This window comes from Zingiber officinale, chromosome 1A, assembly GCF_018446385.1.
Source record: "Zingiber officinale cultivar Zhangliang chromosome 1A, Zo_v1.1, whole genome shotgun sequence".
Lineage (NCBI taxonomy): Eukaryota > Viridiplantae > Streptophyta > Magnoliopsida > Zingiberales > Zingiberaceae > Zingiber > Zingiber officinale.
Genome location: NC_055987.1, coordinates 190,692,163 through 190,717,491, shown reverse-complemented (window position 1 = coordinate 190,717,491; position 25,329 = coordinate 190,692,163). Strand labels below are relative to the sequence as shown.

Here is a 25,329-nt window from a genome sequence, read left to right as displayed (position 1 = left end):
CTGCCTGGACGGCAGAAGAGGTGAGTTCGTCGGATTTGAGCTTTACGAGTGTAGTGGAGTAGGGTTGATTTCGATTCAGGGTATAATCTATCTGTTTACTTATATAAACTGCGTGGTGATGCTTTATTTTGTTGTTATTATTCCAGCCGCCTGTGGCTGAGGTATATGTGAGATGTAGAAAAGTTTCAGATTGTCCACCGTACAGGGGAGATGCTGCCGAAATTTTCTCGGACAGGGACTCCTCTGGGGTGTGACAATTTAGTGGTATCAGAGCACAGGTATACGATCTTTTGTTTTCGTATTTTTGATGTTTGGGATAACCTGATACCAATTTATTTACTTGGTATCAGAGTGCAAAGTTTGGCGATACTTGTTGGATTTTTGTATTTTGGATTTTCGGAATTTATCTGATATCAATTTATTGGTATCAGAGTGGGTTATGACACCTGCTTTAGGTATTATGGATTTTTGGATTAACCCAAGTTTGCGAGTCAAACTGGGTAGTTGTTTAAGTGACATGGATTTTTTCATTACGATTGTGTTTGGATTTCCGTTTCGGATTTATATGGATTTCCGGTGATTTTTATGATCGGAAATTTTGAGGTCAAGTTGGGGACTGGACAGCGACGGAACATCTCCAGACGGTATATAGGTATGATGTTTAATTTTATAGTTTATGACAGGTATTAACATTCTTTATTTAGTACCTGTCTGGTTGCTGTAGCACATATTACTTGTGATGAGTTAGCCATTGAGGATGGTTGACCTTAATAGAGATAAAGGATTATAATCTCTGATGATTTTTCTTATCATACCATCAGTAGTGTTAGCTTCTGTTACTACTAGTAGGAGATGGAGGCACATACCAGCCTCTGCTATTGTTAGCTGGTTAATGGATGATATCTACATATTCCTGTTGATTTAGCCAGTAGAGTTTTATACTCATATCTTTTGGATATTAGGATATCGGTTACGATGAAAATTGGTCATTTGGGGAGTTATCATGTTTGATCATTGTTGAGAATGATTTGAGGTTGAGAGATATTGGGAGATAAGATATTATGATATGTTGATTTCTAATGATTTATGAGAGTAAATGTTATGTGGTTGTTTGATGATCAATTACTAGATATTTGTTTTGATGATCTATTAGTGGATAACTATTTTGATGATTTATATTTGGGTTGTCATTGATGGTGACATAGTGAGTGTCATTTATGATATTCACAGGTTTGATGATTATGGTTGGTGATCAGATTATAAATTGGGTGCTGGAGAGTTTTACGGTTGAATGTGCCTATGAGATTTTAATAAACCTGGTTGGTTATGGATAGTTAACAGGATGATATAAAAAAAAATGATATATGCTTCCTCTGATATGGGACTATGTGGATAAATAATGATTGATGTTTTGAATGCTAACTTGCCCTCATGGGGAGTAGAGATTGATTCATCTGATATAGTGTGGGCTGATGTTTTTGAGGATGAAGATGAGAGTGTCATGATGTTTTTAAATTCTGACTTTTTCTTTTGGGTCGTACACATTTATACATATGATATTATGTGGTTGGATATATCTTAGTTGCTTGTGGAGGATTAAGGTATTCTTGATTAGTTAGTAGATGAATGATTTAGTTTTGTTGGTTGATCAGTAGAGGATTGCCATACTCTATTTTTAGAGGTTCGAACCTTTAGGTTATTTGTGCTTAGTTATGTATCTAGAGCACATTTGAGTACATGTTTTGTACTGACGTGGGAAGGACTGATTTAGTCAGAAATCATTTTCAGTTTGGATAGTTTATAAAGGATCGATGTATCCTATTCCATGAAGACTTTGACCGTGGACTGTATATACCTGGTGGGATAACTTAGAGGGTGCGTTGGGATATGTGACCCCGCTGGTGTAAGGAAGTGTAGAGCTAATTTCTTAACACTTATGGGATACAATTGTTACTAGTGTAAACTGGGAGAGTACATTTGGATTTATGATTGATCCTGTCCGAACCAAGAGTCAGCGGACGCTGGGCACGTGGCGCTCTCTGCTGGATCTTCGAGTGCTCCGGCGAACCTGCAACAAACCGGGCCGGGAGGGGTTCCCGGCGACGGTCCTCCGACGCTCAAGTCAGGTAGGCTATGGAGAAAGTGGCTGCCAAATCTGTATCATGCGTACCTTTGGCGAAGTAATAGCCTCTTTATATAGGACGGAGAAAGAATTGATGCACGCCCATCGAGATGCGTACGTGTCAGCAACCCATACCACGGTATGCACTTGTCAGAGAGCTTACCTGATCCCATACTGCTACAGTGAGAGAATGTTCTTTGATGGGACGGCAGGACCCCCGTTGTCAGGCTAGTCGTATGGCATAGCCATACGACTTGACGGCTGTCAGAAAATGTTCCCATCTTTTACCCACTGCCTGTCTGGGGAGCCCGGCCCACCGGGCGGGCGGTGAAAGTCCGGACGCGGTGAAAGTCGTCCGGACGGCCCTGATTCTTTGCGCCGTCCGGGGGGTGCTTCCTTCCGCTCGGTCATTGTGCACTGCTTCATTTGAGCGTCGGAACCCTGGTCCCTACCAGGGTGTCTTTTTACTATCAGATTTCCCTTTTTTCCGAGTCCGGTCGGCTCGCCCCTTTCGGGTGAGCCACTGGACCCTTTGACCTCCCCTCAGCGTTGACTCCTTGTGGGGTTCCGGCTTTTTACCGCCGGATCAATGATGATAAAATTTTTCTCATTGGATATAGTCTTGGTAGTGTATGACATTGACTGGCAATGTTATACCACGGTGTGTATATTTTTCTTGTCCGATACCAGTTCCTTTGAACCTAGAGCAGGGCTGTTACTGGATGATTAGGCTGCTTTATTTTGGGTTGCCTTTGATTGATGTATTCATGCTTGATACATATGCATGAATTTTGTTTAGATATACCGGTAACCCATGAGTGTTGGTAGCATAAGGTTGGTCTCTTTGATTGAGCTGGTATGCTGATTTTGCATGTATATCATGATTGTTTTGGGTTGTAGGAGTCCTGTGGTAGACTGTCCATTTGCAAGTAGTGTATGTATCCATGTTCTGTTATGGTTTGAAGGTTCCTTGTGGATCATAGATATGTAGTTGGGTGTATGTATCTGGAGGTATTATTGAAGATATCTTGTTGATTAAATCCGAGATGTAGTATAAGTACATCGGTGGTGTTTTGATGGAGGCATTTTGTCGATTTAATCTGAGTTGTGATATGTACATATGTGTTTGGTGTGGTATCTGAGGTATCTTTTTGATTATGTTTGATATGTGAGTGCACCTGGGTTTAGTATGCTTATTTGGAAGTATATGTTGGTTATACTCTTGGCATAGGTGTATATATGCCCTGTGAGGTTGTTTGAGGTGTATTGTCGATTATACGTATGTTGATATATGCACACGGGTTCGGTATGCATTGTTGGAGGTAGCACGATGATTTATGCCTATGTTGTGAGTATGTTTGATGTGTACTAATTGGAGAATTATGTCGATCATACATATGTTGTGTGTGCATGTGTGCCAGGTGTATGGTGGGTAGCATCATGATGATTCTACCTATGTTGAATGTAGAATGCTGAGTGTCTACATTATGTTATTGGTTGTATAACCCTGTCAACTAATTCTCCTATTAGTGGGTGACCAACCCACTAGGATGATGATAGAGTTGACTATGAATTTGATTTGTTTACTAGGTTGTTTATACCTTTGGCTGCCTACAGTGATATGTGGTCGAGTGATCTCGTGCAGCCTTTAGTTGGATAGTTAGGTGCCTTGGACACTTATGGATCGTTTGTGGTGGAGCGGAGCTCCCACATATACATATTTCGGATTGCTTGTAGCGGAGCATTGCTCCCATATCTATTGCAGATACATGTTATGAATTATTTGTAGTGGAGTGTTACTCCTACATATTGAGGATTTCTTGTGGTAGAGCGTTGCTCCCCCATATGTGGTATTTTCTGTGATGGAGCGTTGCTCTCACACTGGAGGATCTGTGCTTAGGTGATTTTTATCGTTGGTGATCATATTTCAGACTTATTGTCAGAGATTTTATGGATAGGAATGTCTGTGATACGGACATTATGTGTCTTGGTTTTTGCCATATAGACTTACAGTGCCTTAGATGTTTTCAAGGACTCGATGATCCTGGTATGTCGAGGATGTTTGGATAGGTTTCCATTATCTTTGTGGACGATGTTGTGATCTATTACGGATCCGAGGTGAGTCACGTACACTACCTTTGCATAGATCTAGAGATGATTCGACAAGAACATCTATATGTGATTATCGATAGTCTGGATTGTCTTTTGTTATGATGTTTGGGACACACGGTCACCGGAGGAGTGTACCGTGGTTCCACAGAGATAGAGGTTGTTACTGTTGGGAGTAAATTGTAGGAGATCCGCAGTCTTTTGTGACTCGCAGGATATTACAGACCTTTCGTCGAGGGTTGCTTCCGCATAGCTATGCTACTTTCACGCGACCATGAAAGGCGTGAAGTTTACTTGATGAGGATTGCAAGACCAGCTTCTAGGAGCTGAAGCGTGTCCGCTTTGATTTTTGGTTTTACCTTCGGAAGAGGACGAATTTGTCCTCTATACCGACGCGTCTCTGCAGGGTATGGGTGATGTTCCAGTGCAGCACGGTGCAGTATTCTTATATGCTTCTCGATAGTTGAGGGCACGAGAAGAAAATACTCGGTTCATGATCCGGAGTTGGCCGTTATTTTGCCTGAAGATTTGGCGGCAGTACCTGTATGATATTACATTGAGATTCTCACTGACCATCGGAGTCTCAAATATCTGTTCACTCAGAAGGAACTTAATCTTCGACCGAGGAGATAGATGGAGTTCCTAAAGTATTATGATTGTACCATTAGCTATCACCTGGGAAAAGCTAATGTGGTTACCGATGCATTTAGCTAGAGGTCCAGAGGGACTTTAGCTTGCCACCGAGTTGTGGTCACAGATTTGATTCAGGATTTCTCTGAGTTAGACATTGAGGAACAGGGACAGACAGAGCAGGGTATTTTTGTTACCATAGTTGCTCAGTCGTCTATCAGGACGAGAATCCGAGAGACCCAGTTGTTGAGACCTCATAGAGCTCAACGTGAGGCAAAGTGGTCCATATTATCAGACAGAGGATGTCAGAGGCATAAGACTGCCAGAAGTGTTATGCTGACCGGAGTCGGAGACCCTTAGAGTTCTCCATTTACGACCAGGTATTTCTACAAGTTTCACCCACGAAAGGGGTGAAGAGATTGACCTCAGAGGTAAGCTAGCTCCGCGATAAATTGGACCTTTCCAGATCTCGGAAAGGATTGGAGCAGTAGCTTATCGGTTGGCACTATTGTCGTCCTTGGCAGGCCTTCATGCCGTATTCCATGTATCTACGCTGAGGAGATACGTACCTGATCTGATACATGTGTTGATAGATAATCTCAGTTCTCCTTTCAGCCTGACGTCACCTATGAGGAGGTTCCGGTATGGATTCTAGACCGGAAAGAACGTCAGTTGCGGAACAAGACTATTCGGCTGGTTAAAGTCGGATGACAGCATCATTCGGACGAGGAGGCTACTTGGGAGCTCGAGGATACGATCCGAGCTCGATGTCCCCATCTTTTCACTTGAGGTGTGTGATTTAATTCACCGTTCAACATTATAATCGTTACCGGTTATTAGTACTTGCTGATGGTAGATACTGAAATTTGGGGACCAAATTTTTATTAGTGGAGGAGAATGTAAAATACCGGAAAATAGGAAATATTAATAAGGGAATTTTTCGGAATTTTTGGAAATTTTTTGGGAATTTTTCGGAGCTCGTATGGACGAGTTCACGGGGATAAAAATAGGGCCCGGAAAAGCCTGTTTTGGCTACCCCAGTTAAGCGAGGAAATGTTTATAATTACATTTCCTTTTTCCTATTTATTTTCTTTATCTGTTTTCTTTTTCTTACCTCGCCGAAACCCCTCGACGCCGCGACCTTCTCCCCCTTGCGCCGACGCCTCCGAGCCCTAACCGCCGGCCGCGGCGGTTTCTTCTTCCCCTTTTTGTACAATATCCCTCAGCTAAGGGTTTCACCTCTTTCCCTCGTCACTGCCGTCGCCCTAGCCGTGAGATTTCGATCACTGGCTACCGGCTCTCGGTCCCCGATCGCGACCTCACCGGCCTTTCCTTCTCCTTTTCTTCGAGCGCCGGCCACCAGGTCCACCGGGCTCTAGCCTCAGCTGCGACACCCACCCGAGCCTAAGCACCGACGCCCCCTCCGACAGCCACCTCTCGCCACCACCGAACCTCCTCCTCTGCCGTGCCCTAGGTTTGAGCTCACCGCCGGCCTTGCCTTTTTTTTTTTCTCGGAGACGCCCTGTTCACGGAAGAAGCAAGCCCTAGACGAGCCCTGCCGATCTTCGGTTGCCAGCCATTGGAATTTTTCCTAGCCGGCCAAACATTTCTGCCCTAGACATCACCACTGGATCCTCCTTCGCCACCAGCCGCCGGCAGTGAGGAGAACAGGGTGTAGCGAGTTAGGTAAGGCAAAAAGGGGTATTTGGATTTCTGATTTGGATCCTGTGCTGAATTTGTTGGTTGATAACTATGGTACTTGTCACTGTTTTCCCACAGCAGCTTCTCCGGGTCTCGACAGTAAGTTCTTCAGGATTTGAGCAGCACTGAGGCATCGGAAAAATTTGAGGTAAGGTTTAGGGTTTTTGAGCTTCATGTATATTGATTAGGTATATGTTGGAGATTGGTAGATTGGATTAGCTTTAGATTTTTAATCTCATGTTATGATTAGGGTTAAGGAACTAACCCTGGTGGACCCACTGATTTTATTTAATTAGGGTTCATTAATTTTGTTGGATGAATTAGTTGGATCCAATTTAGAACTTCCTAAATTGGATTAGAATTTAATTTGGCTAATTGTGGTATGATAGAATTAGCTAAACTAGACCTTATGTTTAATATACAGGACCTTGACGCGAGACGAGTATCTCGGAGTCAGATTTGGACCATTTTATCGGAGGCGGGTACTTTTGACTTATGTCATTTGATATACATAGTAGTGAATTTAACAAGTTGCATTAATTATGTCCTTTATTTGTTTCGGTTAGTCACTACCCAATATCTGATACATGATTGATTGATTGCTTGATTTGCATCCCATGTATACTTTATTTGTTTATACATGCTTATAGGGGGTAGTGATATACCATGCTTCACCATGTTCAGGACCTAGGTTTTTTATACCTTCTGTGTACCTTTGATTCGATATGATTCGTTGACCCAGGGTGCACTTTTCTATATATATGGATTAGGTCAGGATGTTTTTATGGTTATTGCCATGCACCATTTGCATGATTGCATGCTGTGCGATAGTCCGCTCCATTATTGTTGAGCACATCGCCAGTTACATGGATCTGCACACACCACCACTCATGGGTTAGTGGTCGATTCAGGCAGAGTGTGTTGCAGCAGGGACTCTGTTAGGCACCGTTGGTCCGCTCATGGGTAGTGTGACACAACGTGTTATCCGGCAGGGATTCCTCCCCGTCATCGTGTACCGGGAGTTGAGAGCATTGCGCTCCCCCATTTATGATTTGGGGTAGGAGGATAGGTGTACTCCGACAGCATCCCGTCCACTCGGTCACTCATCAGGAGTAGTGACGACAGAGTGCACGGTTGTCACAGCCCTACCCACTCGGCCTCACTTTTGTATGAGATGATCGACTGGCGTCAAGGGTGACCAGGACGCATCATTGGCATCATATGCATGATGCATTTATTGCTTGTGTTTGTGTTTGCTGCATTTATATGCTGCATATTGTTTGGATACCTATGTTTGACATGCATACAGGATTTCCCTATACCACTCGGACTGTTTGACCTTATACTCAGGACCTGGTTAGTACAGTATATTCCTGTTATTTCAGTTTGCATTTACCTTTATTTGATCAGGAGACTGTACGCATAATTAGTGCTAGGTGTTATTTCCTTACTTTGTATATCAATTGTACCTGCTGAGTGTTGGACTCACCCCGCCTCCATTGTTGTTATTTTCAGGTTGATGCTGTCAGGAGGGAGTTCCAGTCGCTGGTCCCTACAGCACGTAGTGCTACTCCTCTGCTGGTTTTTGAGTTGTTTTATTTTAGCTTTTCGCTATCAGACTTTGTTTTAGTTTTGTTTTGGACTTTACATATGGATATTGTATGGAATCTTTCCGTTTGATGGACTTTTGGTATGATTTGGATTTATTCTACTATATGCCTGCTTGGACGGCAGAAGAGGTGAGTTCGTCGGATTTGAGCTTTACGAGTGTAGTGGAGTAGGGTTGATTTCGAGTCAGGGTATAATCTATCTGTTTACTTATATAAACTGCGTGGTGATGCTTTATTTTGTTTTTATTATTCCAGCCGCCTGTGGATGAGGTATATGTGAGATGTAGAAAAGTTTCAGATTGTCCACCATACAGGGGAGATGCTGCCGAAATTTTCTCGGACAGGGACTCCTCTGGGGTGTGACATCACTTATAACTCGAACTGGGGCGAGAGTCTGGAACAGCCAACCGAGCAGCTCGGTCGTTGGGCGTGAGAGCAGAGCTCATTTATAACTCGCACTGGGGCGAGAGTCTGGAACTGCCGAACGAGCAACTCGGTCGTTGGGCGTGAGATCAGAGCTCAGTTATAACTCGCCCTGGGGCGAGAGTCTGGGACAGCCGACCGAGCAGCTACATCTCGACCAAGATATATATATATATATATATATATATATATATATATATATATATATATATATATATATATATATATTGCAAACATGCGTAAACTTTTGGCCCAGCTGAAGGTTGTCAACCAGGGGCTCGATTTCTTGATCGGGATATATGCTGCCGACCTGGGGGTGGACCTCCCTCTGAGTATATATGTCGCCGGCCTAGGGGGTTGAACTCCAGCTCAGCATATATGCCATTGGCCTGGGGGTCGAACCACCGACCGGGAATTACTCGAAGAGCTTTGACTTCGTCTATCATTAAGAAATATATTATTAGTGGTGCTATAAAGATAACCATATTAATGCCTTACTCAGCCTTGGCCTTGCTGTATTTGAATTTCTTTCCCACTACTTTTCTTCCATGGTTCCCCAGAAAAGCGTGTGGTAAACGTTTCCGTACACTTGCTTCATATCATGATTTCCTTATCACGTCCATCATTAATACGGCTCTTAGGAGGTCGACACCTGTCCCCTGCCTTTATGGCTTATGTAGAATGACGCGGCGCACGCCACTCCTTTTTGTACACGTTTTCCCATAAGGGCATGTTCTTCTATGATCGGACGGTTTTAAGTGTTGGTGCGGTTAGCACTAACGGTCTAACTCAGGTTTTGATGAATGACAAATCAGGTTAAGTTAGGTTTGTTGTTGTCTGACACTTTTATCAAGTGTGCAGGAAAAGTCCAGCTAGGTCGACGGGCTAACCGGATAGCTGGCGAGAAGTCCAAGCGGGTCGACGGGCTGACCGGACGCTTGGCGAGAAGTCCAGCTAGGTCGACGGGCTGACCGGATAGCTGGCGAGAAGTCCAGCTAGGTCGACGGGCTGACCGGATAGCTGGCGAGAAGTCCAAGCGGGTCGACGGGCTGACCGGACGCTTGGCGAGAAGTCCAGACGGGTCAACGGGCTGACCGGACGTCTGGCAGGTAAGTGAGGTAAGTCACTGGAGGGGAGTGACTGCGAGGACGCGTTCCGAGGGAACATTAGGCGTCGATCCGCTTAGATCCATTTCGGATATCCGAGTCGAGATCGTGACTAGATTCCGGTCTCGAATGACGGAATCTAAGTCATACTTTGCTCATCTATAAAGCGTGCTAACATTCTTGCTGCAGGTACATTTGCCTCGGACTAACCTTTTCTTGCGGGAGAAGGACTTTTCGAGGTCGGCGCCGGATCCGGCGCCGGAGGTCCGCGCCGCCAGCAAATTTCATCCAGCCGAGTCGTCGCCACGTGGAGCATCATGGTTTGTGCGGCTCGTCGCGTTCGCGCCGGAAGGGATCCAGCGCCGGACAAGATATAAAAGAAGCCCGTGCGGAGCTTGAACCAATCATTCGAGAACTCTTCGATCGCCGGTCCTGCCGCTCCACGTTCTGCGACGCTAACAAAGCTCCAACAAAGCTTCTTCGTCTTTTTGGTTAATTTCCTTGTCGGTATTACTTTGTTTCATTAGCATTCCTTGTACTCATTTTGTAATTATATTGAATTGCTAGTGATTGCCCAACGAAGTGGTCAAGGACCACGGCCTTCGAGTAGGAGTCGCCACAGTCTCCGAACAAGTACAATGTGTTCACTTTTCTTTTCACTGCGCTTATACTCGAAATTTTCGAATCGATATTCACCCCTCTATCGAACCTATCGGTCTTACAAGTGGTATCGGAGGGTCGCCTCGATTTGGTGCAACCACCAATCGAGCTGGTGAAATATTTTCAATTCAAACTGATATTATTATCTTTTGGAAGATTTTTTTCATTACACTTAGAGTTCTTTTTTTCCGGATCGCTAATCCAAGACGAAGTCTTGGGATTTCCTTTTTCCATTAATTTAGTGTGTGCAGGATAAGATGTCTCAACAAGAAGGCTTCTGCATCCTCCCCTATTCAACGGGATGACTTTTCGTATTGGAAGAGAAGAATGGAGGTCTACATGAAGACAGACTTCGACCAATGGATGAGCGTCACAAAGGCTTATAAAATTCCAGTAGACAACTCCGGGAAAATAATAGACCCTGAAGAATGGACAAATGATTTAAAGAAAAAGGCATCAATTGAAAACAAAGCCATCAACACTCTACACTGTTGACTAACACGAGAAGAACTGAACCGGGTCGGACCGCATGAAAACGCTAAGGAGCTCTGGGATAAACTGATCGAGCTGCACGAAGGAACAAGCGACGCGAAGGTAACAAAAAGAGATTTGCTGTTAAATAAAATTTTTAATATAAAAATGCAGGAAGGAGAAACGGCAAGTCAGCTCCACGCGAGGGTCAAAGATATCCTCAACGGTCTCCACGCGATAGGACACCAAATGGAGAACCGAGACTTAATAAGGTACGCGTTAAATGCTTTTCCGTGAAATAATTTGTGGGCATCAATTGTAGATGCCTACAAAATTTCAAAAAATTTATCTAAATTAAAATTGGATGAACTCTTCTGTGAATTAGAACTTCATGAGCAAACTAACGCCGGGGTCGAGAAAGGTGTAGCTTTATTCGCAGGTTCATCTAAAGAAAAGAAGAACAAACCCGAATCTGAAGAAGATTCCGATCAAGACTCTGAAGACGAAGAACACCTGGTGAACCTGGTAAGGAAAATGTTCACCAGGAAAAAGAGAAACTTCAGCAAACAGGATCTTCAGAAGATCAGTTCGCCAACCGACTCAAGAAATGTCACATGTTTCGGATGCAACAAAAAGGGGCACTACAAGAACGAATGCCCAAGATTGAAACTTGACAAACCAAAGTCAACAAAGAAGAAAGCCCTCAAAGCAACATGGGACGATTCCTCCTCAGACGAATCGGAGGGAGAAAGGCAAAAGCACCAAAGTCACCTCGCGTTGATGGCTTGCGAAGCTGAAACGGAAGACGAATCAGAGGAATCGGAAGACGGGTCCAAACCCGAATCAAGCCACGAGTCCGTACTCGTTTCCGAAGAGGTATACCTAAACTTAAATCGTAAATTCTTTAGAATTATCTCGTGTTTAAATAAAAAATTAGTTAAATTGAAAAATGAAAATAAATCACTTCTTGAAGAAAATCAAAACCTCAAGGAACAATTAAAAAATTCGAATCCAACTCAAGACCGAACACTTGAGGAGGAGAATTTATCATTAAAAAGTGAAATTAATAAGTTAAAAGAATTGTTGGAAAAATTCACAACAAGATCTAAAAATTTAGATTTAATTCTAAATAACCAAAAGGCATGCTATAATAAAACCGGACTTGGATATAAGTCAAAATCAAACAAAACCTTTAAATCATTATTAACCCAACACAAAGTAACTAAACAAGCTTGGGTCCCGAAAGCGTGCTTAACCACGCAAGTAGGACCTAATCAATTCTATATACCTAAAGATAAAATACATTATATAAACTTGAATAAATCAGATCAAAAACTAAAAAATAAATTTAACTTGAAATCAAAATTCAAAACTCAACAAAATTTAGACTATCACCAAGTTGATTATAACTATAAAAAGAATCGACACAAACCCAAAATCTAAATTAATGGCCAATAATTCAGGGGGAGGCTCCAGAATAGCTGGCACCTCCAAAACTAACATACCCGACAGGGTAACCCAAAACAAACTAACCCGACAGGGTAATTAGGATTAGTTAAAAAGAGACCGAGGTTAACTTGACTCATGGTACTGGTGAAGTTTTTGGATGATAGTACGTTAGGGAAGCTTGGGCATCGCATGTCTAGAAAGATATGGCTTCGATCTGGTGCATTTGGCCAAGTGGAACTGACCGAAGCTACCCTTAAACGAATCCTAACCAGTTAGACCAAGATTTAGTACTAAGTTCCGTGGATAGGACTATTCGGAAAACTTCGAAAGGTTGGTTACTTCTAATGATGTCCCTGTGACTCACCAAGCTTAGAAGTTTATCCGAAGAATGCCTATTTGTGGAAACCAAAACTAAATCTGAATCTAACACAAGTCAAACCAAAAGTCTGTAATCAAACCAATTTCATCTCACAAAATCATAGGATTCCCTGATTGATAACATAGATCGGGTGAGATGAATTAGGCTTATTTTAATTTTAAACTTAAAAATTAATTTCAAAATTTTAATTTTAAACTTAAAAATTAATTTCAAAAATTTTAATTTTAAACTTAAAAATTAATTTCAAAAATTTTAATTTTAAACTTAAAAATTAATTTCAAAATTTTAACTTTAAACTTAAAAATTAATTTCAAAATTTTAACTTTAAACTTAAAAATTAATTTCAAAATTTTAATTTTAAACTTAAAAATTAATTTCAAAAATTTTAATTTTAAACTTAAAAATTAATTTCAAAATTTTAACTTTAAACTTAAAAATTAATTTCAAAAATTTTTATTTTTAAACTTAAAAAATTAATTTCAAAATTTTAACTTTAAACTTAAAAATTAATTTCAAAAATTTTTTATTTTTAAACTTAAAAAATTAATTTCAAAATTTTAATTTTAAACTTAAAAATTAATTTCAAAAATTTTAATTTTAAACTTAAAAATTAATTTAAAATTTTTTTTTAAACTTAAAAATTAATTTCAAAAATTTTAATTTTAAACTTAAAAATTAATTTCAAAAATTTTAATTTTAAACTTAAATTAGTTAATTAAAAAAATAATAATAATAATAATAATAATGATTGATTAAAAATTGATAAACTAAGACTAACATAAAAATCCTACGTGTTGTAGGAAACCAAGTGGATTTTGGACAGTGGCTGCTCCAAACATATGACTGGAGATCACACCAAGTTCACTCAATTAACCTACAAAAGCCTAGGAACAGTTGCCTTTGGAAACAACGGTAAACTCAAGGTAATTGGTATAGGTAATATTGAATTAAAAATAGATTTCATAATTTCAAATGTTCTACTTGTTGAAAATTTTAAATACAATCTTCTGAGTATAAGTCAATTGTGTGACACTAGGTATAAGGTAAAATTTCTATCCACAGAATGTTTGATCAAACATCTAGATAATCCAACTATAAGCCTAAAAGGCTTTAGAAAAGACAATATCTATGCCATCAACTTAACCACTTCTTCAGTCAAATGTTATTTAACGCAAAAAGAAGAAACCTGGTTATGGCACAGAAGAATGTCACACACCCATTTCAGAAACATAAGTAAATTAAATGGTCTAGTTAGAGGCTTACCAAAATTACCTAACTTAGATTCAACAATATGTAATGCTTGTCAACAAGGCAAACAAACAAAATCTACCCACAAACCAATTAATGAATCCCAAACCAACTCAGTCCTAGAACTTTTACACTTAGATTTATTTGACTCCCACGGGGTCAAATCAATAAATGGAAGTCTGTACTGTTTAGTTATAATAGACGACTATTCTAGGTTCACTTGGGTCAAATTCTTAAAACATAAAGATGAAACCGTTGAAATTTTTACGAATTTCTGCAAACAAATAGAAAATGAAAAAGGCATAAAAATTAAAAGAATCAGAAGTGATAATGGAGGAGAATTTAAAAATCATAATTTTGATAAATTTTGCCTTGAAAATGGCTACCATCATGAATTTTCCTGCCCTAAAACTCCCCAACAAAATGGAATTGTAGAAAGGAAAAATAGAACCTTACTTGAAGCATCTAGAACTATGCTAAATGAATACAACTTACCTAAATATTTTTGGGCAGAAGCTGTCAGTACAGCCTGCTATGTACAAAACCGAACAACACTAAACAAAAACCACAATAAAACATTTTTTGAAATATTTTACAACAAACAACCTAATATAAAATACTTTAAGGTATTTGGTTGTCCAGCATTTATCCTAAATACTAGAGAACACTTAGGCAAATTCACTTCCAAAATAGAAAATGGAATTTTTCTAGGTTACTCTCTGAATAGCAGAGGCTACAGAATTTATAATAAAGTCACTTTAAGAATTGAGGAAACCACCAATGTAAAATTTAAAGAATCCAATCAAAACATAGAACAAGCCCAACCTCAACCAGTTAACTCTGTTAACGAACATATCAATTCTGAGGGAACAAACCAAACCCAAAACCATGAAGAAGAAGAACAACTACAAGAAAGTCAACCTCCTAGAACCATAAGAGTCAGCCCAAACCATCCTACTAATCAAATAATTGGTGACCCAGACCTGAGGGTTCAAACTAGGTCATCTTTCAGAAACCTAAGTCAAATCTCGTTAATCTCAAATATTGAACCCAAAACTGTAGCTGAATCTCTACTTGACCCAGACTGGGTCATAGCTATGCAAGAAGAATTAGCTCAATTTGAGCGCAATGAAGTTTGGGACCTAATACCTCCACCTAACGATAAGAAAATAATAGAAACCAAATGGGTATTTCGAAACAAATTAAGTGGAGAAATTACTCGGAACAAGGCCAGGTTGGTTGCCAAAGGGTTCAGTCAAGTTGAAGGACTTGACTACGATGAAACTTATGCCCCGGTAGCTAGATTAGAGTCCATTAGAATGTTACTAAGCTATGCAGCACATAAAGGATTCAAACTATACCAAATGGATGTCAAGTCTGCCTTTCTTAATGGATTGATAAAAGAAGAAGTGTATGTAGGTCAGCCGCCAGGTTTTGAAAGCCTAGAACACCCTGATTATGTCTACAAATTAAAAAAGGCATTATATGGACTTAAACAGGCACCTAGGGCATGGTATGAAAGACTAACCTCTTACTTAACCTCTAAAGGGTTCAATCAAGGTCAAATTGACCCAACACTATTTGTGAAATCAATAAAAGAAGATATTTTTATAGCTCAAATTTATGTAGATGATATCATCTTTGGTTCAACCAACTCAGAATTTTTAAACGAATTTACAAACCTAATGGAACACGAATTCGAAATGAGTCTGGTAGGAAAATTAACTTATTTTCTAGGGTTACAAGTCAAACAAACAAATGAAGGAAATTATATTTATCAACAAAAATATACTAAGGAGTTACTTAGAAAATTTGGAATGGAAAATACTAAAGAAATAAAAACACCTATGGCCGTAAACACAATCCTAGATGATGATCCTAATGGAAAGTCAGTAGACTTAAAACATTATCGGAGCGCGATAGGTAGTCTGCTTTACTTAACTGCAAGCCGACCTGACATTTTATTTGCAGTTAGTATGTGTGCTCGATACCAAACCTGTGCTAAAGAATCTCATTTGACTCAAGTCAAAAGAATCTTTAGATACCTCAAGGGAACCACAAATGTAGGTATTTGGTATCCTAGAACCAACAACTTTGAATTAATAGGATATTCTGATTCAGATTATGCCGGATGCAAATTAGACCGCAAAAGCACAAGTGGTGGATGCCAACTACTTGGTCCATCCCTTGTCAGCTGGTTTAGTAGAAAGCAACACTGTGTTGCACTATCTACAACTAAGTCAGAATACATAGCTATAGGCGAGTGTGTTGCACAAATACTATGGATGATGCATACTCTAAAAGATTTCAACTTAAATATCACAAATGTAAAAGTATTAATTGATAATATAAGTTCGATTAACTTAACCAAGAATCCTGTGCATCATTCAAGAACCAAACATATTGAAGTTAGGCATCACTTCATCAGGGATCATGTTACTAAAGGTGATATTGAACTCAAGTACATTGAGTCTAAATCAAATTTAGCTGACATTTTTACAAAACCACTCCCTGAAAGTGAATTTAGCAACTTACGACGACAATTAGGGATGTGCTCAATAGACTAGGATCCTTCAAAAATACTTTCAAAACTGATTTTATCAACTTATAGGCTAAACTTGTTTGATTTCAAAATTTCCATTTTTAGACTTTCAAAAACAGTTTTGGCCTTAGACTAGTCTTACATCCTTAGAAAGCATGTACCCATAGGTTTAGTTCTTGAGCATCTCACCAACACCTTAGGTTTACCTTACTTGTGGTTGATAAACATAGAAAGGGGTGAGATGCATAGGCCATCTGTCTGGACCTAAGATGCTTATTTCAGTGCATCAGTATCAGTCTGGACGTTAAATACAATTCAAATATTAATCAGATTAAAGTTCATCAGTCAAATCAAACACTGACTGATTATAATTAACTTAATCTGACTAACCAAGTGAAAGCTACTATTTTCTAATAGTTAGTTAGTACCTAATTGGTTAGACAACTGGTTAGATATCAAATTCAGGGGGAGAAATAAACTACTTTAGTTTTCCAAAATGAATTTTCAACTTAATTTTTAAAATCAAAGTTTAAAAATAATTTGTTTAAAATTGTGAAATTTTTAATCTCACAAACTTTTTACCTATTCTTTGAAAACTGAACTTTTCAAGTAAAGATTTAAACTTAATCTTACTTAAAAAATTGTCCTGAGTCTATTTCTTAAAAATTTGATTTTACTTAATTTTGACAATTTAATTTGAAAGATAAATTTTACAGAGTTTAGTTTACAAACTAAGCTTCTCAAAATTATTTTCCTTGATTTTGAAAATTGAATCTTGTACACTTAGTGTTGAAAAATAAATTTCAATTAGTTTTGAAAACTAGACTTTTCAAACTTAGTTTTGGAATTTTGGTTTTGAAAACTTATGTTTAAGTAGCATTTCAAAGTTGAAACTTGTTTTGGACCTTATAGACGTATGTTTAAACTTAGCATTTTTTAAAAACTAAAAGCTAATGCTTTAAACAAAATTTCAAAACTTTATACTCCCCCAAGTCAATTTGATCTTCTCTTGGATTTAAAAACACAGTTATTGTTTAAGGTATTATTGTTTTCGGTATTTCTCACTGTGTATCTTTACCCTTGTTTTTTTTGATGAATGCCAAAGGGGGAGGGTTAGGTTGGTTAAGTTAGAGCAACTTAATGCAAACTTGAAAAACTAACTTAAACCTTAAAAATCATGCTTGATTCTTGCATATTTTTTATCACTAACTTAACCAGGTTGTCATTCCATCAAAAAGGGGGAGATTGTTGGTGCGGTTAGCACTAACGGTCTAACTCAGGTTTTGATGAATGACAAATCAGGTTAAGTTAGGTTTGTTGTTGTCTGACACTTTTATCAAGTGTGCAGGAAAAGTCCGACTAGGTCGACGGGCTGATAGCTGGCGAGAAGTCCAAGCGGTCGACGGGCTGACCGGGCAGAAGTCAACCAGGTCGACGGGCTGACCGGATAGTTGGCGAGTCCACCTAGGTCGACGGGCTGACCGGATAGGTGGCGAGAAGTCCAAGCGGGTCGACGGCTGATCGGACGCTGGCGAGAAGTCCAGACGGGTCAACGGGCTGACCGGACGTCTGGCGGTAAGTCAGAGGGGAGTGAGGGACTGTGAGGACGCGTTCGGGTAGGGAACATTAGGCGTCGATCGGCTTAGATCCATTTCGGATATCGAGTCGAGATCGTGACTAGATTCCGGTCTCGGAAAGACGGAATCTAAGTCATACTTTGCTCATCTATAAAACTGTGCTAACATTCTTTGCTGCAGGGTACATTTGCCTCGGACTAACCTTTTCTTGCAGGAGAAGGACTTTCTGGAGAAGAGGGGTCCGGGCGCCCGGAGGTCCGGGCGCCCGGAAGGGATCCGGGCGCCCGGAAGGCATCATGGTTTGTGCAGCTACGTCACGTTCCAGGCGCCCGGAAGGGATCCAGGCGCCCGGGACAGCATATAAAAGAAGCCCCAGGCAGGAGCTTCAGAACCAATCATTACTGAGAACTCTTCGACTGCTGGTCCTGCTGCTCCACGTTCCTGCGACGCTAACAAAGCTCCGACAAAGTGCTTCTTCGTCTTTTTGGTTAATTTCCTTGTCGGTATTACTTTGTTTCATTAGCATTCCTTGTACTCATTTTGTAATTATATTCGAATTGCTAGTGATTGCCCAACGAAAGTGGTCAAGGACCACGGGCCTTCGAGTAGGAGTCGTCACAGGCTCCGAACGAAGTAAAAACAACTGTGTCTACTTTTCTTTTCCGCTGCGCTTATACTCGAAATTTTCGAATCGATATTCACCCCCCCCTCTATCGAACCTATCGGTCTTACATTAAGCGCTTCATCCAAAAAGATTCTCTTCTTTTCAACATTCCCTAGGAGAACTCCCTTTATAAATCCTAAAGGTCGTCCGCAGTCATTACCTTGCACGTTTTGACTGCTTGCTACTTATTGCTTCGACTCCTCCGGCGTTCGCACCTTTCCTCTTCTAAGCTCCTCCGTCTAGCGCTCTTCCCCTCCTCGACTAATCTCTTCCTCAACCCTCTTTACCCCGATAATGGCTGATGGTAAGACCACTCTTTGGTATTCCTGCTTCATTTCAGATATAGATGACCACGACCTATCCGTGATTCGCTCGGACCTGCACCTTAGTGACGCTTATGAACTCCGAGTTCCCACGCCGCAAGAGCATCCTGCTAACCCTCTGAAAGGCTTTGTGACCATTTTTAGAGACCAGATTTTAGGAGGTCTTCGTTTTCCCATCCAACCATTCATTTCTTCCCTGAGCTAATACTTTGGCGTTTGCATTTCTCAGTTTGCTCCTAACTTCTTTAGGGCAGTTTGCGGCACCATTATTCTCTGTCGTGTATATGAGCTTCCCTTGACTGTTCATCTCTTTCACCACTTTTATTCCTTCAAACGCTCGGAGCCAGGAGTATTCATGGTACAGGCTAGGCCCGGCTATAAGTTCTTTGCGGACATGCCCTCTTCGAACAAGGGGTGGAAATCCCGTTTTTTCTTTGTCAGACTGCCCCAGCCGCTAGTCGGGCCCATACAATGGCGCCCCGACCTCTCGGCCGACCTCCCTGTACATCAACAACAGCCTTCTTGTGTCCCCGCCTCCGAAGCACTTCAAGGCGTACTTGTTAACTTTTCTGTGTTGTTGTTGGAAGACTTTCTATATTTGTTTGGGCTCAGCCCTATTTAGGACATCGGGGCTCCGTTTGGTAAGACCTCGTTTTCCCTTCATCTATTATTCGCTAACTGAGGTATCTTTCTTCCTTATCACAGAGGCTGCCATGTACCGAGCCTACTCCTCTGATGTTAAGCGCCGGTCTGCCTCTTATATGAAAGATCTAGGTGAGGCGCTTAGACAAGGTGTAGCAGCTTCCTCCCGGTCTAGTCCTTCTGCTTCGCAATCCGCTCCTTCTGCTCCACCACCTATTCCGCCTGCGACGACCCAGGAAGGAACTTCCTCAGCGCTTCCCCTGGATGTGGTTCCCACGGAAGGCCCGGTTGCTATAGAACAGGTTGATCTGTCCACGGCCGGACAGATTGAGGAAGCCTCTGAAGAACAAGCCGGGGATGCCGCTGGAGAGCAGGTTGAGGAGAGGCAAGTGGCATTCCCCCGACCAGCTGAACGCCTGAAACTCCAACGCAAGAGGAAAAGAGTGACTCCGGTTGTTCAAGCGTCACCCCCACCTATCCTTTCCAGTCGTCGCTCTTCTGCCGCTCATCGTTCTTTGGAAATCCCGGCTGCATCCCCTGCCCGGGAGAGCACTATGGGGCCTGAGGTTCCTATCGTGTCACCCCGCATATCAGTCCTGGCTCCCGATCGAGATATAACTCATGAGCAGCCTTCTTTTCAAGTGCCAACTTCTTCTCCCGGCCAGCCACCTTTACCTTTAGTGGACCAGCCCGGGAGCTCTGCCACTCCATTTGCCTCCCTTCCCTTAGATGTTCCCGCGTCTACCTCTAGATCCCGGAGGAAAACTTGCAAGAAATATTCCTTTACTGATTTTTGGCGCGTGCCTTCCTCCACAGGCTCGGGGGTCGCCGCAGAAACTACTGATGGGGCTCCTCCCCTTACTGCTTTGATCGAGTTAGAGGGAGACCTAGCGGCCTCCTGGCGCTCCGACAATCGCAAGTTTTGGAAGAACGCTCCGCTGGGGGGGCTAGACCATGCGGCTTGTTAGATGGTTGCTGTAAGTCTTTCTTCTACACCCACGCTTCTTTGCTACAATCTTTTAAAACCTTTCTTCTTATACCTGACACAGGCCTGCTCTGCCAACTTAAGTGCCCTTCAGCACGCCTGTAGCTTGCAGAGGGAAAATGAAGTGCTTAAGGCTCGTCTGGAGGAAATAGAGCTGCCCCTAACTCCCCGCGATCCACTCAACCCAACTCCCGGAGATCTGGCGCACTATCTTCGCTTAATTGGAGAGTCTGCCGAATCAGCCCGCGATATTTCTCACGCAGCCTTTGACAAGATTAGGGCCTTGGAAGCAGCTTTGCAGACAAGTGAGTCAGAGTTGGCCTCCGAGGCAGAAAAGCGCCAAGAGCTAGCGGCTGAGCTAGAGAAGAAGGATGCTCAATTGGCTAGCTTGCAAAAAACCCGGGAGAGTCTTCAAAAGACCCTGGCAGAAGTCCAAGGTCAACTGGCTTCTAGCTCCGACCGGGAGAAAACTCTTCAGAGCCAGTGGGAGGCTGGCCAAGCAACTCTTAGATCTGTACAGACCGACCTTCTGAAAATTCAAGAGGATGTCTCCCAAAGTCAAGAAGCCCTGACTCGAGCCCGTGCTGACAAGGAGAAAGCAGAGACCAAGCTGGCCGATTATCTGGCAGGCGAAGTGGGTCGGCTGAGGGCCTACAGACAAACATATGTTACCTCCCCCTTCTTCATGAAGAAAATGGGAGATCTAATGAATTTCATGGTATGCTGCGGCATGGGCGGAGGAGCTCGTCAAATGCTTGAACATAATATGATTCTAGCTGTCCCTTCGGAAGATTTTTTAGATATAGGTCGCATCATGGATGAGATTCCTGATGGGTCCTTCCCCTCTTTTAAGGATGATGACGACTTCTTCCTTCTACCTGAGCCTCCGGCTGACCCTGCTCCCTGCCCCCCTGAGCCTCCGGCGGACCCTACTGTTGATGACTCGGCTCCCGTGGACAACCACCCCTAGAGTGCCACCCTGTATTGCATATCTCGATATAAAATTGTACTTAACCAACTCTACTTCTATTTCAACATCTTTATAGACTCATCTTTCTTTTGGCATGTTCGTGCTTCCCATGGTATTCTTTAATAGCGGGCCCTTGACTTTTATCATAGTAATTGGCTGATAATATGTTGATCTACTGTTGTTGATAATTGGCTCTTCTCATGTTCGTGCTTCGGCCCTTTATTTTAGGTCTCACTTACCCCTGGCCAGGGATCCTTCTAATTTCTGGACCTGCCTCCTTACCTACCTCTGCTAATTCCGCCTTAGTCTTGCGCCTCGATCTATCCTTGGCCTCGTTTACAGGTCGGTCTAATTTGAAGACCGACAAATTAAAATTTATGTACAGGCCAGGATCCATCCTGCTCCAGGTCTGTATAGAAGAAAACCAGGAAATTAAAGGTAGACCAGGGCCCCTCGCTATCCAGGTTTGCTCAGATACAGGTCGTTATTTAAGAGATAAGCCAGCTTGGGAAAGCGCAATTACTTTTTTTAAGAACACTGGGTATCTTTTCCCGAGGTTCGCCTCTTCGTACTTCGTGCCAGTACTTTTCCAAGTATGCCCCTAGGCGTTATTTCCGAGGCTGATCCTACGGCTCTCGTTGTTCCCGCCCATTATTTTGCGCCAGTGGATGATAATATGACGAAATCACCCCTTTGCTGGGCGCCTATAAATATTCTCCTCGCTTTCAACTTGCAACGTTAGACGTCCTTTTCTTCTTCCTTTTACTTGAATCCCTCCTACTCCTGCTACTTCCGCCTCAATCCTTTTTCGCTTGATCCTTCCTCTTTTTGTCTCCGCTTCTCATGGCGTCCCCTTCTTTTCTCTCTTCTCTGGTGTTGATACTTTATCCCGACTCTTCCTCTTTCGATGAATGTGCTCGACATGACCTAGGTTACACTTATGGGGTCGAAGATGACGTGCAAGTGATCATCCCTACTGGAATACATCAATTCTTCAATCCCCCTATTAGCTCTAGCACCTTCTTTAGAGAACAATTCGTGGTCGGCCTTCGTCTTCCTATCCATCCTTTCTTTACCGACATAGGCCGCTATTTCCATATTCCTTTGGGGCAACTGACACCCAACTCCATAAGAATCCTTTGCGGCTTTGTAATTCTGTGTGAAGTGTGCGAAATATCCTGGTCCGCCCACTTATTCCATTGCTTCTTCACCCTACGACGATAGGAAGAAGGCACATTTCGTTTCCAGCCCCATCTCCGAACTAATTTTTTCTCATCCCTACCGCCTTCTGACCCGAGCTGGAGGGACCAATTTCTCTTCATTGCCTTTCTCCGCGACGTGGAGTGGCCCTTGCGATGGCAACAATTACTTCCTTCTCCTCCCGAATTGGGAGAATTTCATCTTGACTCTTCTTACTTGGAAGCTTCATCTCGCCTGGCCGGCTGGCGCATAAATTTAATGTGTCTGCTATCTGAAGAACTATTATCCTATTTTCGCCTGAGCAATCTGACCCATGAGACGCCTCGCTCCCTGGGTAAGATTCTCTTTCCGTTCTATCATCATTTTGTGGGTATTTTATCTTTTCTATGGTAAGTAATTTCACATTTTACCCGATACAGCTGAAGCCTTAACCCATGCTTCGGAAGTTCATCCCCTTCCTCTGAGTGACATGGAGATAATGAGGCGAGGTCGAGTTATCCTGGAGAGAAGAGCACTTCCCCACTCATCTTCGACCTCAGTTGGTGGGGCTTCATCGACCAATCCTCCGCTCAGACCTGTTCGGCGAGGGTCTCCTGCTGCCCGAACTTCTTTACTGGCCCATCCTACTCGCTCTCGGACTGCTCGTGCACCTCGACCGGCCACTTCCGCTCACCCCCGGTTTGCTCGTCCACCTCGACCAACTATTCCCGCTCGCCCTCGGGCTCTCGCTCGCCCCGGGCCCCACATACGGCTCAACCAACTCCCCCAACACCACTACCCTCGGTTAGTCCTCCTTGAGCTACTTATATCCCCAGTCAGGGCCTTGGTGAAAGGCTTATGGGCCTTGACGGAAGAACAGGCAACGTCTCCCTTGCCAGTCTTGCTTTCAGAGAGGTTTCTTAAGCGGCTCGCAGGGTTCGTGCCACAAATGAACGCCTAAGCCAAAACGCCCCAACTCCCTCTAGACGCAGGGCTCGGTCGTCCTCCGATGATTCTGACTCTGACGATCAGCCGCTATCTCAAAGACGTCGGCGCCGAGCCCCTCGCCCGATGTCCGACTCCGGCCCATCATCTGTCCCTTCTCCTTCTCCAAATACAGCTGTCTCTCCTCCATCCCCTCAGGTGACTCCACCTCCAATCCCGAGCCATGTAGCTGATCCCCCTACTTCATCCAATAATCAGGCCGAGCCCCCATTGGCTCATCCTTCCACCTCACAGCACGCTCATGACAATGAAGCTGGCCCCTCAGAATGACCTTCCACTATCCCGCATGCAGTACCTCATCAGGGGCCTTCTTCAGCTCCTTCTGGTGCAACCGCCGAGCCTTCAGCTCCTCCAGGCTCAGCCGCGGGTCTCTCAGGACTCCCTCCGCTTATTTATCAAAATTATTGCACTACTCTTCCTTCTGAGGAGTAGTTATGATCTCAGACAGATGTTCCCACCAGCTACCTAAAGATAAAAGGTCGTCTGACCACTCTATGGGAAGAAAGCCTGCGGCATATGGATTCCTTGCCTCCCCCGGCCCAGATGGACCAATTTGCAGAGTTATATATCAAGGTAACCTTTAAACATTTCCCAACTGTTGTTTTCCCCGCTCTTATCAGATACTTCTTGTATGTCCCAGGCCTGTGCAGAATCTCTGATAGTGAACCATGTTGGTTGCTACTCGGAAAACCTAGAGGTTCCACTGTACAAAAATTTTGTACAAAGGTCTGAACCTTTTCCTAGCTACCAAAAATTCCACCCAATTTTATACCTAGGCCGGCCCTAGCTTGGTTCCCAAGCTAGCTTGGCCGGCCCCCCTATTGGTGGGTATAGAAGGTGGGTATAGGTGGGTATAGAACTCTATAAATAAGAGGCTACGATAGGGACCGAGAGGAGGAATTGATTTTGGTCTCCCGATAAAATTAAGCATCCCGTGTTTGCCCCGAACACACAACTTAATTTTATCAATAATAATTCTTTCCACTAGAGAACTAGTATTGAACTACCGCACCAATCCCAAATTACATTTTTGGGCTCCTTCTTATTATGAGTGTGTTAGTCTCCCTGTGTTTAAGATATCGAATGTCCACTAATTAAGTGAGTTACTGACAACTCATTTAATTAATATCTTAGTCCAAGAGTAGTACCACTCAACCTTATCGTCATGTCGGACTAAGTCCACCTGCAGGGTTTAACATGACAATCCTTATGAGCTCCTCTTGAGGACATTATCAACCTAGTATCTCTAGGACACAGTTTCCTTCTATAATCAACAACACACACTATAAGTGATACCATTTCTCAACTTATCAGGCTTATTGATTCATCGAACTAAATCTCACCCATTGATAAATTAAAGAAATAAATATCAAATATATGTGCTTGTTATTATATTAGGATTAAGAGCACACACTTCCATAATAACCGAGGTCTTTGTTTCTTTATAAAGTCAGTATAAAAGAAACGACCTCAAATGGTCCTACTCAATACACTCTGAGTGTACTAGTATAATTATACAGTCAAGATAAACTGA

The 25,329-nt window shown here is 42.4% G+C and overlaps 1 long non-coding RNA gene across 1 annotated transcript; it reads left to right on the top strand.

Moving 5' to 3' along the window:
* The first annotated feature begins 6,519 nt into the window (after nucleotides 1–6,519).
* Nucleotides 6,520–7,002, top strand: LOC122038847. Its single transcript, XR_006127955.1, has 3 exons — nucleotides 6,520–6,547; nucleotides 6,644–6,710; nucleotides 6,987–7,002. It is a non-coding gene; the product is annotated as an uncharacterized LOC122038847 (long non-coding RNA).
* Nucleotides 7,003–25,329: the final 18,327 nt, after the last annotated feature.